Below are 15,180 nucleotides of genomic sequence, written 5' to 3' on the forward strand. Positions count from 1 at the left end.
AATCCCTCAGCATTTCACTTTAACATGTAAAGCATTGCTTTCAATCATGCAATCATTGCCACTTTAGTTACAAACACAGCTACACTGTGTGTGAGAATCATTTGAAATTTGGCCACACTAAATGTTGTATTTTATTTTCTAAGGGCCCCTAACACACAATACACTGCCCCTCTCTTTACACAATGCTGGGATAAAAACAAACTTAATTGGATCAGTATTACTGGCAATGGATGGGAACAATCTGCTCTTGCTTTTTAGGGATTGAATTGGACACAACTCTAGGAAATGCTGTATAATTAGGCTATTAATAGCCCACAGTCAATTTCCTTTGTTAGGTCTGTAATGTAGTGAACGTTATGCCATAATCCAGTCTGTCTATTCATAGTGTGGGATTCCAGTTCCATGTTTTACAGTTGCCAGACTGCAGAAGGGATATGCCATGTGAACTATGTAATGCCAGCATACTTCTGAGTAAAGTTAAACTAAAGTATATGAACGCCAGACCTCAGTTCTTATCAACATAAGCAATCTAAATAACTGGATGTTACAAGGTCTAGATGTATGCTTACATAAATCTGTTCGGCACAAGTATTCACATCTCTGACAAATGTATATATTTTTTTAAACCATTTTTAAAATCACAAAATATAATACACAGTGTACAAAACATTAGGAACATCTGAAGGGGTGAAGACAGGTTAGAGAAGGATTTTCAAGGCTTGATGGATTGCCTATGTGTGCCGTTCAGACAGAGGGTGAATGGGTAAGACAAAGGATTTAAGTGCCTTTGCACAGGATATGGTAATAAGGCCAGGCACGCCGGATTGTGTCAAGAACTGCAACGCTGCTGAGTTTTTCAACCGTTTCCCGTATGTATCAAGAATGGTCCACCACCCAAAGGACATCCAGCCAACTTGACACAAATGTGGGAAGCAATTAAGTCAACATGGGCCAGCATCCCTGTGGGCCAGCATCCCTATGGGTAGCTTTCGACACCTTATAGTCCATGCCCCGACGGTTTGAGGCGGTTTTGAGGGCAAAAGGGGTTGCAACTCAATGTTGTACACTCGGTGTATGTTTTGTTGAAAATATGATAGAGCAATTCATTGTTGCGAAGTCAGTTCTATGTTTGGTGGCAATTGTCTCTCCTATGTGCTGAAGGAAAACATTTTTATAAATAATTAATAATTATACTCTGTATTCCCTACGCAATTGTCTCCATCGCAACAGTTTAGCAGCCAAAAACAATTAATTGTCCCTAGTCCCGCCACCATGCCGGGTCTTAGTGGCATCTTGATTCTGCTGTGTGGGTTTTCCTCCTCTGCGCGTTGCATCAACAGAGCGAGCTGTCAGGTGCATGGAGCAGAGGCTCGTGCGGTTTGATACCCCACCACCAGTCGCTTCTATTATTTCTCATAAACGGTTGTTTCATTTAGGATTTATCGAATATCGTTCCACTCATGAATTTTGACTTGAGAATACACTGAAGGTAAGCTCTCAATATTTTTCCGATATGTTGCATGTTTTCCTTCATACAAATAGCAAGTGGTTGATTTGATAAATATACTGATGGTGAGGAATGTACCACATTAGCCTACTATCTACCTTCTTTGACAACTGTTTGTTGGCCCGAAAGGCATTATTTTAAAATAGGCTACATTGTAATCACCAACATGATGGTTGTATCACACACACTTATAACACAATGAAATTCTATAATTCTAGCGCCGATATAGCAGCCCACATCAGTTGCACACAGCAGCGCAACATATGAAGCTTGATGAAGACAGCAAAAGCCAAGCCTGCTGCTCCTACACATGTCGTGAATAGTCTGTGCGCTGTTTGAGTTAAAGCTATTAATGCACGCAAATATTCTGACAGTATTCTATTATTTTCTTGTCTTGGAATGCAGTGCATGCTGTGTCTATAGCTCGTGAATCATTTAACTGTTCAATAAGTGTTTGGAAACAAGTTTTTGCTATTTGCATAGTTGAACATGAGTGTTTTGATCAAACGACACTTTATTCCTATTGGTATATCACATAGCCTACTAATCAGGGGACAAATTGTAGTATTTCATAGATGTATACAGTTGCTCTTAATTATTGTTTCAAGTCATGGACAGAGATGGGCGTTATCATTCTCACAGAGAGAAGACGAGAGAGAAGACATCAGTGTTGCAGATGTATCTATGTAACTAAGCAGGTATTGCCAGGGTTTCCCCTCCTAAATATTATTCATACCTACAACAGATAGCACTTTTTTAGGGTCTTCCTCTGACAGAGGTCCTCGATGGCAGGAAGCTCGGCCCCAGTGATGTACTGGGCTGTACACACTGCCCTCTGTAGCGTCTTGCTGTCGGATGTCAAGTAGTTGCCATACCAAGTGGTGATGCAGTCAGTCAAGATGCTCTTAAGGGTAGAGCTGTATAACTTTTTGAGGATCTGTGGGCCCATGCCGAATATTTTCAGCCTCCTGAATGGGGAAGAGGCGTTGTCGTGCTCTCTTCATGACTGTGTTTGTGTGTGTGGACCATGATAATTCCTTAGTGATGTGGACAACGAGGAACTTGAAGCTCTGGATCTGCTCCACTACAGCCCTGTGGATGGGGGTGTGCTCAGCCCTCTGTTTCTTGTAGTCCACGATCATCTCCTTTGTCTTGCTGACATTGAGGGAGAGGTTGTTGTCCTGGCACCACACTGCCAGGTCTCTGACCTCCTCGCTATAGGCTGTCTCATCGTTGTCGGTGATAAGGCCTACCACCGTTGTGTCATCAGCAAACTTAATGATGGTGTTGGAGTTGTTTGGCCATGCAGTCTTGGGTGAACAAGGAGCACAGTAGGGGAGTCTCGTGGTATTGCTCGCCTGAGGTAGAGTACCTCATGATAAGCTGTAGATCACACCATCTACCAAGAGAGTTTATCTATATTTTTGTAGCCGTCTATTTACCACCACACACCGATGCTGGCACTAAGACCGCATTCAACGAGCTGTATAAGGCCATAAGCAAACAAGAAAATGCTCATCCAGAAGCGGTGCTCCTAGTGGCCAGGGACTTTAATGCATAATTTCTAACAGCATGTCACATGTGCAACAACAGGGGAAAAAAACTCTAGACCACCTTTACTCCACACACAGAGACACGTACAAAGGTCTCCCTCACCCTCTATTTGGAAAATCTGACCATAATTAAATTCTGCTGATTCCTGCTAACTAGCAAAAACTGAAGTTGGAAGTAAGAGTGACTCGCTCAATACGGAAGTGGTCAGATGACATGGATGATACGCTACAGGACTGTTTTGCTAGCACAGACTGGAATATGTCCCGGGATTAATCCAATGGCATTGAGGAGTATACCACCTCAGTCACTGGCTTCATCAATAAGTGCACCGATGATGTTCTCCCCACAGTGACCGTACGTACCTGACCGAGTCTGTAATACCTACAATGTTTTTACTTAGTAAATATTATCTTATTTCCTTCACTGCATTGTTGGTTAAGGGCTTGTAAGTAAGCATTTCACACTAAGGCCGGTTGTATTCAGTGCATGCAACAAATACAATTTGATTTGATGTGTTTATTCCCAGGATCCTTAGTTTAGTGGTGAGTTTGCAGGGCACTATGGTGTTAAACGCTGAGCTGTAGTCAATGAACAGCATTCTGACGTAGGTGTTCCTTTTGTCCAGGTGGGAAATGGCAGTGTGGGGTGCAATAGAGATTGCATCATCTGTGGATCTGTTGGTGCGGTATGCCAGTTGGAGTGGGTCCAGGGTGTCTAGGATGATGATGGTGTTGATGTGAGCCATGACCAGCCTTTCAAAGCATTTCATGGCTACAGATGTGAGTGCTAATGGGCCAGAGTCATTTAGACATGTTGCCTTGGCATTCTTGGGCACATGGACTATGGTTGTGTTCTTGAAACATGTAGGTATCACAGACTGAGTTAGGGAGAGGTTGAAAATGTCAGTGAAGACACTTTCCAGCTGGTCAGCGCGTGCTCGGAGTATGCGTCCTGGTAATCCGTCTGGCCCTGTGGCCTTGTGAATGTTAACCTGTTTAAAGGTCTTACTTACATCTTTGCTAGGTAAAGCCCCACCTTATCTCAGCTCACTGGTCACCATAGCAGCACCCACCCGTAGCACTCGCTCCAGCACGTATATTTCACTGGTCATCCCCAAAGCAAACTCCTTCTTTTGGCTGCCTTTCCTCCAGTTCTCTGCTGTCAATGACTGGAACGAATTGCAAAAAAAATTTTTTTTTTAAATGTTAAAAACATTTTAAAAAAAATCACTGAAGCTGGAGACTCATATCTCCCTCACTAGCTTTAAGCATCAGCTGTCAGAGCAGCTTACATCATTGCACCCATACACAGCCCATCCGTAAATAGCCCACCCAACTACCTCATCCCCATATTGTTATTTTTTTTTGCTCCTTTACACCCCAGTATCTCTACTTGCACATCTATCACGCCAGTGTTTAATTGCTAAATTGTAATTATTTCGCCATTATGGCCTATTTATTGCCTTATCTCCCTAATCTTACTACATTTGCACAAACTGTATATAGATTTTTCTATTGTGTTATTGACTGTATGTTTGTTTATACCATGTGTAACTCTGTGTTTGTATCACACTGCTTTGCTTTATCTTGGCCAGGTCGCAGTTGTTAATGAGAACTTGTTCTCAACTGGCCTACCTGTTAAATAAAGGTGAAATTAAAAAATGTAATAAAAAAAAACTTTGGCTACAGAGAGTGTGATCAAGACCTTTTAAACAGGTATTGATCATACCAGGAAGTGTTCAGTCCCAGGGCCCTGAGCTTAATGACCAGCTTGGAAGGGACCATGGTGTTGAAAGCTGAGCTGTAGTCATTTAATAGCATTCTCATATAGGTATTCATTTTGTCAAAATGTGATTGGGCAGTATGCAGTGCTGTGGCAATTGTTTGTGGATCTGTTGTGGTGCAATGCAAATTGAAGTGGGTCCAGGGTGTCAGGTAACCAGGGTGTCAGGTAAGGTGGAGCTGATTTTGGTCCTTGACCAGCCTCTCAAGGCACTCCATGATGACAGAAGTGAGTGCTACAGGGCAATAGCTGTTTAGGCAAGTTTCCTTTGTTTGGTTGGGTACAGGGACAATGATGGACAACTTGAAATGTGGAGATTACAGACTGAGATAGGGAGAGGTTGGATATGTTCATAAATACTCCAGCCATACCATCTGGGCTGACTGCTTTGAAAGTATTCTCAGACTTAAGTCTTACTCATGTCGTCCACAGAGAAAGAGAGCACACTGCAGCGGGGATTCTCATAGGAGGATCAATGTTTTCCTTGGAGCAAGCGTAAAAAGGATTTAGCTCGTCTGGGACTGAGGCATCGGTGTTCGCCACGTAGCCGGTTTTCCCTTTATACAGTAGTCCTTGCAACATGTCTTGCATCATTGAATTGCGATTCCATTTTGTCCCTGTACTGTGTTTTTGCATCTGATTGATTTTGTTGCCATTTACCCACGGTTTTTGGTTGGGATATGTACGATATGATACAGTTGAAGTCGGAAGTTTACATACACTTAGGTTGGAGTCATTAAAACTCGTTTTTCAACCACTCCACAAATTTATTGTTAACAATCTAGTTTTGGCAAGTCGGTTAGGACATCAACTTTATGCATGATGCAAGTAATTTTTGCAAAACATTTTACAGACGATATTATTTCACTGTATCGCAATTCCAGTGGGTCAGAAGTTTACATACACTAAATTGTCTGTGCCTTTAAACAGCTTGGAAAATTCCAGAAAATGATGTCATAAGAAGCTTCAGATAGGCTAATTGACATTTGAGTCAATTGGAGGTATACCTTTGGATGTATTTCAAGGCCTACCTTCAAACTCAGTGCCTCTTTGCTTGACATCATGGGAAAAATCAAAAGAAATCAGCCAAGACTTCAGAAAAATAAATTGTAGACCTCCACAAGTCTGGTTCATCCTTGGGAGCAATTTCCAAATGCCTTAAGGTACCACGTTCATCTGTACAAACAATAGTACGCAAGTATAAACACCATGGGACCACGCAGCCGTCATACCGCTCAGGAAGGAGACGCGTTCTGTCTCCTAGAGATGAACATACTTTGGTGCGAAAAGTGCAAATCAATCCCAGAACAACAGCAAAAGACCTTGTGAAGATGCTGGAGGAAACAGATAAAAAAGTATCTATATTCACAGTAAAACGAGTCCTATATCGACATAAGCTGAAAGTCTGCTCAGCAAGGAAGAAGCCACTTCTCTAAAACCGCCATTAAAAAAAAAGCCAGATCGTACTTTTTGGAGAAATGTCCTCTGGTCTGATGAAACGAAACAAAAATAGAACTGTTTGACCATGATGACCATCCTTATGTATGGAGGAAAAAGGGGGAGGCTTGCAAGCCGAAGAACACCATCCCAACCGTGACGCACGGGGGTGGCAGCATCCTGCTGTGGGGGTGCTTTTGCTGCAGGAGGGACTGGTGCGCCTCACAAAATAAATGGCATCTTGAGGCAGGAAAATTGTGGCTATATTGAAGCAACATCAAGACATCAGTCAGGAAGATAAAGCTTGGTCGCACTTCCAAAGTTGTGGCAAAATGGCTTAAGGACAACAAAGTCAAGGTATTGGAGTGGCCATCAAAGCCCTGACCTCAATCCTATAGAAAATGTGTGGTCGGAACAGAAAAAGCATGTGCGAGCAAGGAGGACTACAAACCTGACTCAGTTACACCAGCTCTGTCAGGAGGAATGGGACAAAATTCACCCAACTTATTGTGGGAAGCTTGTGGAAGGCTACCCGAAACGTTTGACCCAAGTTAAACAATTTAAAAGCAATGCTACCAAATACTTAGTGTATGTAAACTTCTGACCCACTGGGAATGTGATGAAAGAAATAAAAGCTGAAATTAATGTTCTCTGAACTATTATTCTGACATTTCACATTATTAAAATAAAGTGGTGATCCTAACTGACCTAAGACAGGGAATTTTTACTAGGATTAAATGTCAGGAATTGTGAAAAACTGAGTTTAAATGTTTTTGGCTAAGCTGTATGTAAATTTCCGATTTCAACTGTGTGAACAATATAAACTCAACAAAAAAAAGAAACGTCCTCACTGTCAACTGCATTTATTTTCAAACTTAACATGTGTAAATATTTGTATGAACATTAACAAGGTTCAACAACTGAACAAGTTCCACAGACATGTGACTAACAAATGGAATAATGTGTCCCAGAACAAAAGGGGGGGTCAAAAGCAACTGTCAGTATCTGGTGTGGCCACCAGCTGCATTAAGTACTGCAGTGCATCTCCTCATGGACTGCACCAGATTTGCCAGTTCTTGCTTTGAAATGTTACCCCACTCTTCCATCAAGGCACCTGCAAGTTCCCGGAATTTATTTTTGGGGGGGATGGCCCTAGCCCTCACCCTCTGATCCAACAGGTCCCAGATGTGCTCAATGGGATTGAGATCCGGGCTCTTCTTTGGCCATGGCAGAACACTGACATTCCTGTCCTGCAGGAAATCACGCACAGATTGAGCAGTATGGCAGGTGGCATTGTCATGCTGGAGGGTCATGTCAGGATGAGCCTGCAGGAAGAGTACCACATGAGGGAGGAGGATGTCTTCCCTGTAACGCACAGAATTGAGATTGCCTGCAATGACAACAAGCTCAGTTCGATGATGCTGTGACACACCGCCCCAGACCATGACAGACCCTCCTCCTCCAAATCGATCCCGCTACAGAGTACAGGCCTCGGTGTAACGCTCCTTCCTTTGATGATAAACGCAAATCCAACCATCACCCCTGGTGAGACAAAACCGCAACTCGTCAGTGAAGAGCACTTTTTGCCAGTCCTGTCTGGTCCAGCGATGGTGGGTTTTCGCCCATAGGCGACGTTGTTGCCAGCGATGTCTGGTGAGGACCTGCCTTACAACAGGCCTACAAGCCCTCAGTCCAGCCTCTCTCGGCCTATTGTGGACAGTCTGAGCACTGATGGCGGGATTGTGCGTTTCTGGTGTATCTCGGGCAGTTGTTGTTGCCATCCTGTACCTGTCCCGTGGGTGTGATGTTCGGATGTACCGATCCTGTGCAGGTGTTGTTACACGTGGTCTGCCACTGCGAGGACAATCAGCTGTCCGTCCTGTCTCCCTGTAGCTCTGTCTTAGGCGTCTCACAGTACGGACATTGAAATGTATTGCCCTGGCCACATCTGCAGTCCTCATGCCTCCGTATGCCTAAGGTACGTTCACGAAGATGAGCAGGGACCTTGGGCATCTTTCTTTTGGTGTTTTTCAGAGTCAGTAGAAAGGCCTCTTTAGTGTCCTAAGTTTTTATAACTGTGACCTTAATTGCCTACCGTCTGTAAGCTGTCACTGTTAGTGTCTTAACCATTCCACAGGTGCATGTTCATTGAACAAGTGTTTAAACCCTTTACAATGAAGATCTGTGAAGTTATTTGGATTTTCTTTAATTATATTTGAAAGACCGGGTCCTGAAAAAGGGACGTTTCTATTTTTGCTGAGTTTATGTTTGATATGCATCGTATGATATGTACAATGTTTGAGAGACCCAGTGGGATTGTAAAGTATTGTTCTGTGGAAAGACAATAACAAAAGGCATTACATTTGATTAAAGGTCAAAATTGATCTAGAGACAGAGCAGGGAGTAATTGAGTTGATCAAAAAATAATCTTAATGTAATATACAGAACATTTTGACTTAACTGGCATCTGTCAAGCTCTGCCATTTTCTAAGAACGTATTGGGCTAGGCTACTATCATCCTCGGCCACTGGATTAGTATTCCTTTTTAAAGCTGCAATATAACTTTTTTGGGCAACCGACCAAATTCCCCATAGAAATGTGAGTTAGTCTTTCTCATTGAAAGCAAGTCTAAAAAGCAGTAGATATGTTCTAGTGTGCTATTTCTATGCTTTCCGATCTTATGTTTTGTTTTTGCATCTTTTACTTTCATTTTGACACCAGCTTAAAACAGCTGGTTATTGAAAATATATTTCACAACGGTTTAGATGGTACAATGATTCTCTACACTTGTTTTGTCACTATCGGAAATTACTTATTTAATTACTTCTTATTTGTCAGCAAGAGTCCTAAACACAGGGAGAATCAACTTAGAGACATTTGGTTGTCAACTTCATTGTGCCACACACTACGAAGGAGGATAGATATTGCATTTCAATTGAGTTAGGCCAAATAATATACTGTTTGTAGATAAAGTAGCCTTGCCAAAGTGTCTTCACATCACAGGCTGCAGTATCACAGTATCACAAAGTGAAACTGATTGTCAAGCACCCTCCGCATCACAGTCCCCCTTTCACTGTGTGTCAGAACTATATCAGGATTACATACACTACCATTCAAAAGTTTGGGTTCACTTAGAAATGTCCTTGTTTTTGAAAGAAAAGCAAATTTCTTTTGTCCACTAATATAACATAAAATGTATCCGAAATACAGTGTAGACGTTGATAATGTTGTAAATGACTATTGTAACTGGAAACGGCAGATTTTGTTTTATTATGGAATATCTACATAGGCGTACAGAGGCCCATTTATCAGCAACCATCACTCCTGTGTTCCAATGGCACGTTGTGTTAGCTAATCCAAGTTGATCATTTTAAAAGGTCAATTGATCATTAGAAAACCCTTTTGCAATTATGTTAGCACAGCTGAAAACTGTTGTCTGATTAAAGAAGCAATACAACTGGCCTTCTTTAGACTAGTGGAGTATCTGGAACATCAGCATTTGTGGGTTCGATTACAGGCTCAAAATGGCCAGAAACAAATACCTTTCTTCTGAAACTCGTCAGTCTATTGTTGTTCTGAGAAATTAACAGAAATTGCCAAGAAACTGAACATCTCGTTCAACGCTGTGTACTACTCCCTTCACAGAATAGCGCAAACTGGCTCTAACCAGAATAGAAAGAGGAGTGGGAGGCCCCGGTGCACAACTGAGAAAGAGGACGAGTACATTAGAGTGTCTAGTTTGAGAAACAGATGCCTCAAGTCCTCAACTGGCAGCGTCATTAAATAGTTTCATAGAAAGTATGTTCCTCTGTCCAGTGTCTGTTATTTTTGCCCATCTTAATCTTTTCTTTTTATTGGCCAGTCTGAGATATGGCTTTTTCTTTGTAACTCTGCCTAAAAGGCAAGCATCCCGATGTCGCCTCTTCACTGTTGACGTTGAGACTGATGTTTTGTGGGTACTATTTAATGAAGCTGCCAGTTGAGGACTTGTGAGGCATCTGTTTCTCAAACTAGACACTTTAATGTACATGTCCTCTTGCTCAGTTGTGCACCGGGGCCTCCCACCCTTTCTATTCTGCCTAGAGCCAGTTTGCGTTATTCTTTGAAGGGGGAGAGGTAGTCACCAGCAATGCATTTCAATTAACAGGTGTGACTTGTTAAAGTTAATTAATGTGTTTGAGCCAATCAGTTGTGCTGTGACAAGGTGGGGTGGTATATAGAAGATAATATGGACTTGGTATTTTACCAAATAAGACTATGGGAAGAACAGCTCAAATAAGCAAATGGACTGTTTCTATCTTTACTTTAAGATATGAAGGTCAATCAATCTGGAAAATTAAGGACTTTGAACGTTTCTTCAAGTGCAGTCGCATAAACCATCAAGCGCTATGATGAACTGGCTCTCATGAGGACCGCCACAGGAAAGGAAGACCCAGAGTTAGCTCTGCTGCAGAGGATAAGTTCATTAGAGTTAACTGCATCTCAGATTGCAGCCCAAATAAATGCTTCACAGAGTTCAAGTAACAGACACATCTCAACATCAACTGTTCAGAGGAGACTGCGTGAATCAGGCTTTCATGGCCAAATTGCTGCAAAGAAACAACTACTAAAGGACACCAATAATAAGAAGAGACTTGCTTGGGCCAAGAAACACGAGCAGTGTTTCTGGTGAAATCTGTCCTTTTGGTTTGATGAGTCCAAATTTGAGATGATTGGTTCCAACCACCGTGTCTTTGTGAGACGCAGAGTAGGTGAACGGATGATCTCTGCATGTGTGGTTCCCACCGTGAAGCATGGAGGAGGAGGTGTGATGGTGCTTTGCTGGTGACAGTCAGTGATTTATTTAGAATTCAAAGCACGCTTAACCAGCATGACTTCTGCAGCGATACACCATCCCATCTGGTTTGAGCTTAGTGGGATATAATTTGTTTTTCAACAGGACAATGACCCAAAACACACGTCTAGGCTGTGTAAGAGCTATTTTACCAAGAAGGAGAGTGATGGAGTGCTGAATCAGATGACCTGGCCTCCACAATCACCTGACCTCAACCCAATTGAGTTGGTTTGGGATGAGTTGGACCGCAGAGTGAAGGAAAAGCAACCAACAAGTGCTCAGCATATGTGGGAACTCCTTCAAGACTGTGGGAAAAGCATTCCAGCTGAAGCTGATTGTGAGAATGCCAAGAGTGTGCAAAGCTGTCATCACGGCAAAGGGTGGCTACTTTGAAGAATCTCAAATATAACATTGATCTATTTAACACTTTCTCGTTACTGCATGACTCCATATGTGTTATTTCATAGTTTTGATGTCTTCTATTATTTTACAATGTAGAAAAATAGTAAAAATAAAGAAAAACCCTAAGTGTCCAAACTTTTGACTGGTACTCTAAGCATAATAGATATATATAGATATATAGATATATATATATATATTAAGTGCATTCGTTAAGTATTCAGACCCCCCCCCAGCCTTATTCTAAATTGGATTAAATAAAACAAATCCCCATCTAGACACAATACCCCATAATGACAAAGCGAAAAGTTTTTGTGCAAATATATTAAAATTAAAAACAGAAATATCTTTACAGCACCAGTGGTGTAAAAAGTACCCAATTGGCACACTTGAGTAAAAGTAAAGATACCTTAAAGTACTACTTTAAGGTATCTTTAAAGTAGTACTTTAAAGTATTTTTACTGAAGTATTTTAAACACTGCACCCCTACTTCCCATAGCTATGTGCAGTGGGATAGAGGGCAAGTGGGTCCTGAGGAGGAGAGAGGCAGGTCCAAATGTGGAGGAGGGTGCATAATCAGATTTATTAGGGCCCAGCTAGTCCACTGTGTCAAGTGAACTGGCACAATGTCAGTTCATCTCTAAACAGCGTCGGCTCCATACAGCCAGAAATAGACGCCAGCCAAGGATTTGCTCTTAGAACTGCAGCTAGCTCTGTCTCTACCACGATAGAATAGATGGGATTCTATTATATAGGGCTGGAGCAGAAACTGTTTTTCAGACTGTCTAGTCGAAAGCAGGAGTTAGATCAGTGTAGTGTTTTTCATGTTGTAATTTATCAAGACATTCCTCTGATTAAAACTGTTAGTAAGGCTGAGGTTCAATTTGAAATAGATGTGAAGCTGATAGGAAGCTGGGTACCCTGTAGAATACTCTGTGGTAGACCTTTAACTGACTGACACTATCTGTGGTCTTGCAGACCACTTTCTGTATGGATCTAAAGGAGAAACGCATACTGCTGTACACGCTCAGTTTTGTATTATTGTTACAGTCACTGACTTGTAGAGTCAATAGTGGTTTATATCCTCCTCATAATAGTTCGCTTTGGATTATCTGTCAACCCAGCAATTACCCATTCCTCTCAAACCTCCTCCTGCTCCACTAGTCCCCAGAGAGTCCTTCCAATGGCTTATCCTCTGAACTGTTGAACCACTAGGGAACATAACACTACATTAGGTCAGGTGTAGGCCACAATCTCTCAGGACAGTTTAAACCTTTTCACACTACTAATACAAGCCAAGCCAGAGCAAGCTGTACTGTGCTGTCCTCGTTACCCATCCACCATAGTTGCTGGAAAGGAAAATGTGAAGATAGGCAAGCAAGCAAGCACAGTATGTTTCAGGTCTGCAAGCAAGCACAGTATGTTTCAGGTCTGCACTAAAAGGGTGTGAAAATTGTATTTTATTGACTGCCCACAAAATTGTGTGTTTACCCATCCCAGATTTGGCCTTTAGGTGCAGGGCATCTCTATAAATGGGAAATCTTTGGCACACAGATAAACTCAGCAAAAAAAAGAAAACGGGCCTTTTTCAGGACCCTGTCTTTCAATGAAAATTCATAAAAATCCAAATAACTTCACAGATCTTCATTGTGAAGGGTTTAAACACTGTTTCCCATGCTTGTTCAATCTGGTGGCCACACCAGATACTGACTTACTTTTGATTTTGCCCCCCTTTTTTCAGGGAGACATTATTCCATTTCTGTTAGTCACATTTCTGTGGAACTTGTTCAGTTTGTGTCAGATGTTGAATCTTATGTTCTTACAAATATTTACACATGCTAAGTTTGCTGAAAATAAACGCAGTTGACAGTGAGAGGACGTTTCTTTTTTTGCTGAGTTTAGTATGAAATGTGTATGTGCAAAGTGTTTTTCAATATCATTCATTTTACATGATTTCTTCCTGCCTGTGTTGGGCTACTAAAATAATTGATATGCTGGCTTATTCACCTGCTGAGGCATTCACTCTATGCTGCTGAACCTATGACACTTTCTTTTAGGATTAAGTTTTAATCAATGCTGGGCATGATGGTCTGGTTGGTATAACAAAAAAAGACTAAGACGTGATGTTTTCAAATGTACGGAATGGCAGTGTCCAAAAAAACCTAAAAGTAATTTTCATCAAACTGTTGAGATGTACAGTATTTGCTTCAGGATTAAGAAAATGTATAAATGCATTCAGAATGTCTTTCAACAGACCTGCGTATTCCTCAGCCATTTTGAATGTTGAGTGTGAGATTGGTTGGTTTATGCATTCAAGGGTCTATCTGGAAATGCAAATTACTTTCTACACATTGCACAGTTGCTGCCTGTTGAAATCATTTGTGTTGCAGGGTTTGACCATTGCGTTGATTGCAGAAGGTCCAGGGATTCAAGGAAAATATAATGGTATGTGGTATAGCAAGCTTTGTGTGGGGATTTTCACCCCATATAGCAGGTCTTTCTTAAACTATGGGTCGGGACCCAAAGTGGTCGTAAGTTAGGAGAATGCATACGGTTGAAATCGGAAGTTTACATACACTTAGGTTGGAGTCATTAACTCGTTTTTCAACCACTCCACATTTCTTGTTAACAAACTATAGTTTTGTCAAGTCGGTTAGGACATCTACTTTGTGCTAGACAAGTCATTTTTCCACCAATTGTTTACAGACAGATTATTTCACTGTATCACAATTCCAGTGCGTCAGAGGTTTAAAACACTAAGTTGACTGTGCCTTTAAACAGCTTGGAAAATTCCAGAAAATTATGTTATGGCTTTAGAAATGTCTGATAGGCTAATTGACATTTGAGTCAATTGGAGGTGTACCTGTGGATGTATTTCAAGGCCTACCTTCAAACTCAGTGCATCTTTACTTGACATAATGGGAAAATCAAAAGAAATCAGCCAAGACCTCAGAAAATAAATTGTAGACCTCCACAAGTCTGGTTCGTCCTTGGGAGCAATCTGCAAACGCCTGAAGGTACCACGTTCATCTGTACAAACAATAGTATGCAAGTATAAACACCATGGTACCACACAGCTGTCATACCACTCAGGAAAGAGACGTGTTCTGTCTCCTAGAGATGAACATACTTTGGTGCGAAAAGTACAAATCAATCCCAGACCAACAGCAAAGGACGTTGTGAAGATGCTGGAGGAAACAGGTACAAAAGTATCTATATCCACAGTAAAACGAGTCCTATATCGATATAACCTGAAAGGCCGCTCAGCAAGGAAGAAGCCACTGCTCCAAAACCGCCATAAAAAAGCCAGACTACGGTTTGCAACTGCACATGGGGACAAAGATCATACTTTTTGGAGAAATGTCCTCTGGTCTGATGAAACAAAAATAGAACTGTTTGGCTATAATGACCATATTTATGTTTGGAGGAAAAAAGGGGAAGCTTGCAAGCTGAAGAACACCATCCCAACCGTGAAGCACGGGGGTGGCAGCATCATGTTGTGTGGGTGCTTTGCTGCAGGAGGGACTGGTGCACTTCAACAAAATAGTTGGAATCATGAAGGAGGAAAATTATGTGGATATATTGAAGCAACATCTCAAGACATCAGTCAGGAAGTTAAAGCTTGGTGGTAAATGGGTCTTCCAAATGGACAATGACCCCAAGCATA

At 41.7% G+C, this 15,180-nt stretch overlaps 1 protein-coding gene across 1 annotated transcript in view; it reads left to right on the plus strand.

Moving 5' to 3' along the window:
- The first annotated feature begins 1,318 nt into the window (after positions 1–1,318).
- LOC106599337 (disks large-associated protein 1) overlaps positions 1,319–15,180 on the plus strand; it is a 138,242-nt gene continuing 124,380 nt past the window's right edge. The window contains 1 exon segment of the mRNA XM_014190522.2: positions 1,319–1,489. The gene's annotated coding sequence lies outside the window, so the exon portion shown is untranslated.

The sequence above is a fragment of the Salmo salar genome, chromosome ssa03, assembly GCF_905237065.1.
Source record: "Salmo salar chromosome ssa03, Ssal_v3.1, whole genome shotgun sequence".
In the NCBI taxonomy this organism is placed as follows: domain Eukaryota; kingdom Metazoa; phylum Chordata; class Actinopteri; order Salmoniformes; family Salmonidae; genus Salmo; species Salmo salar.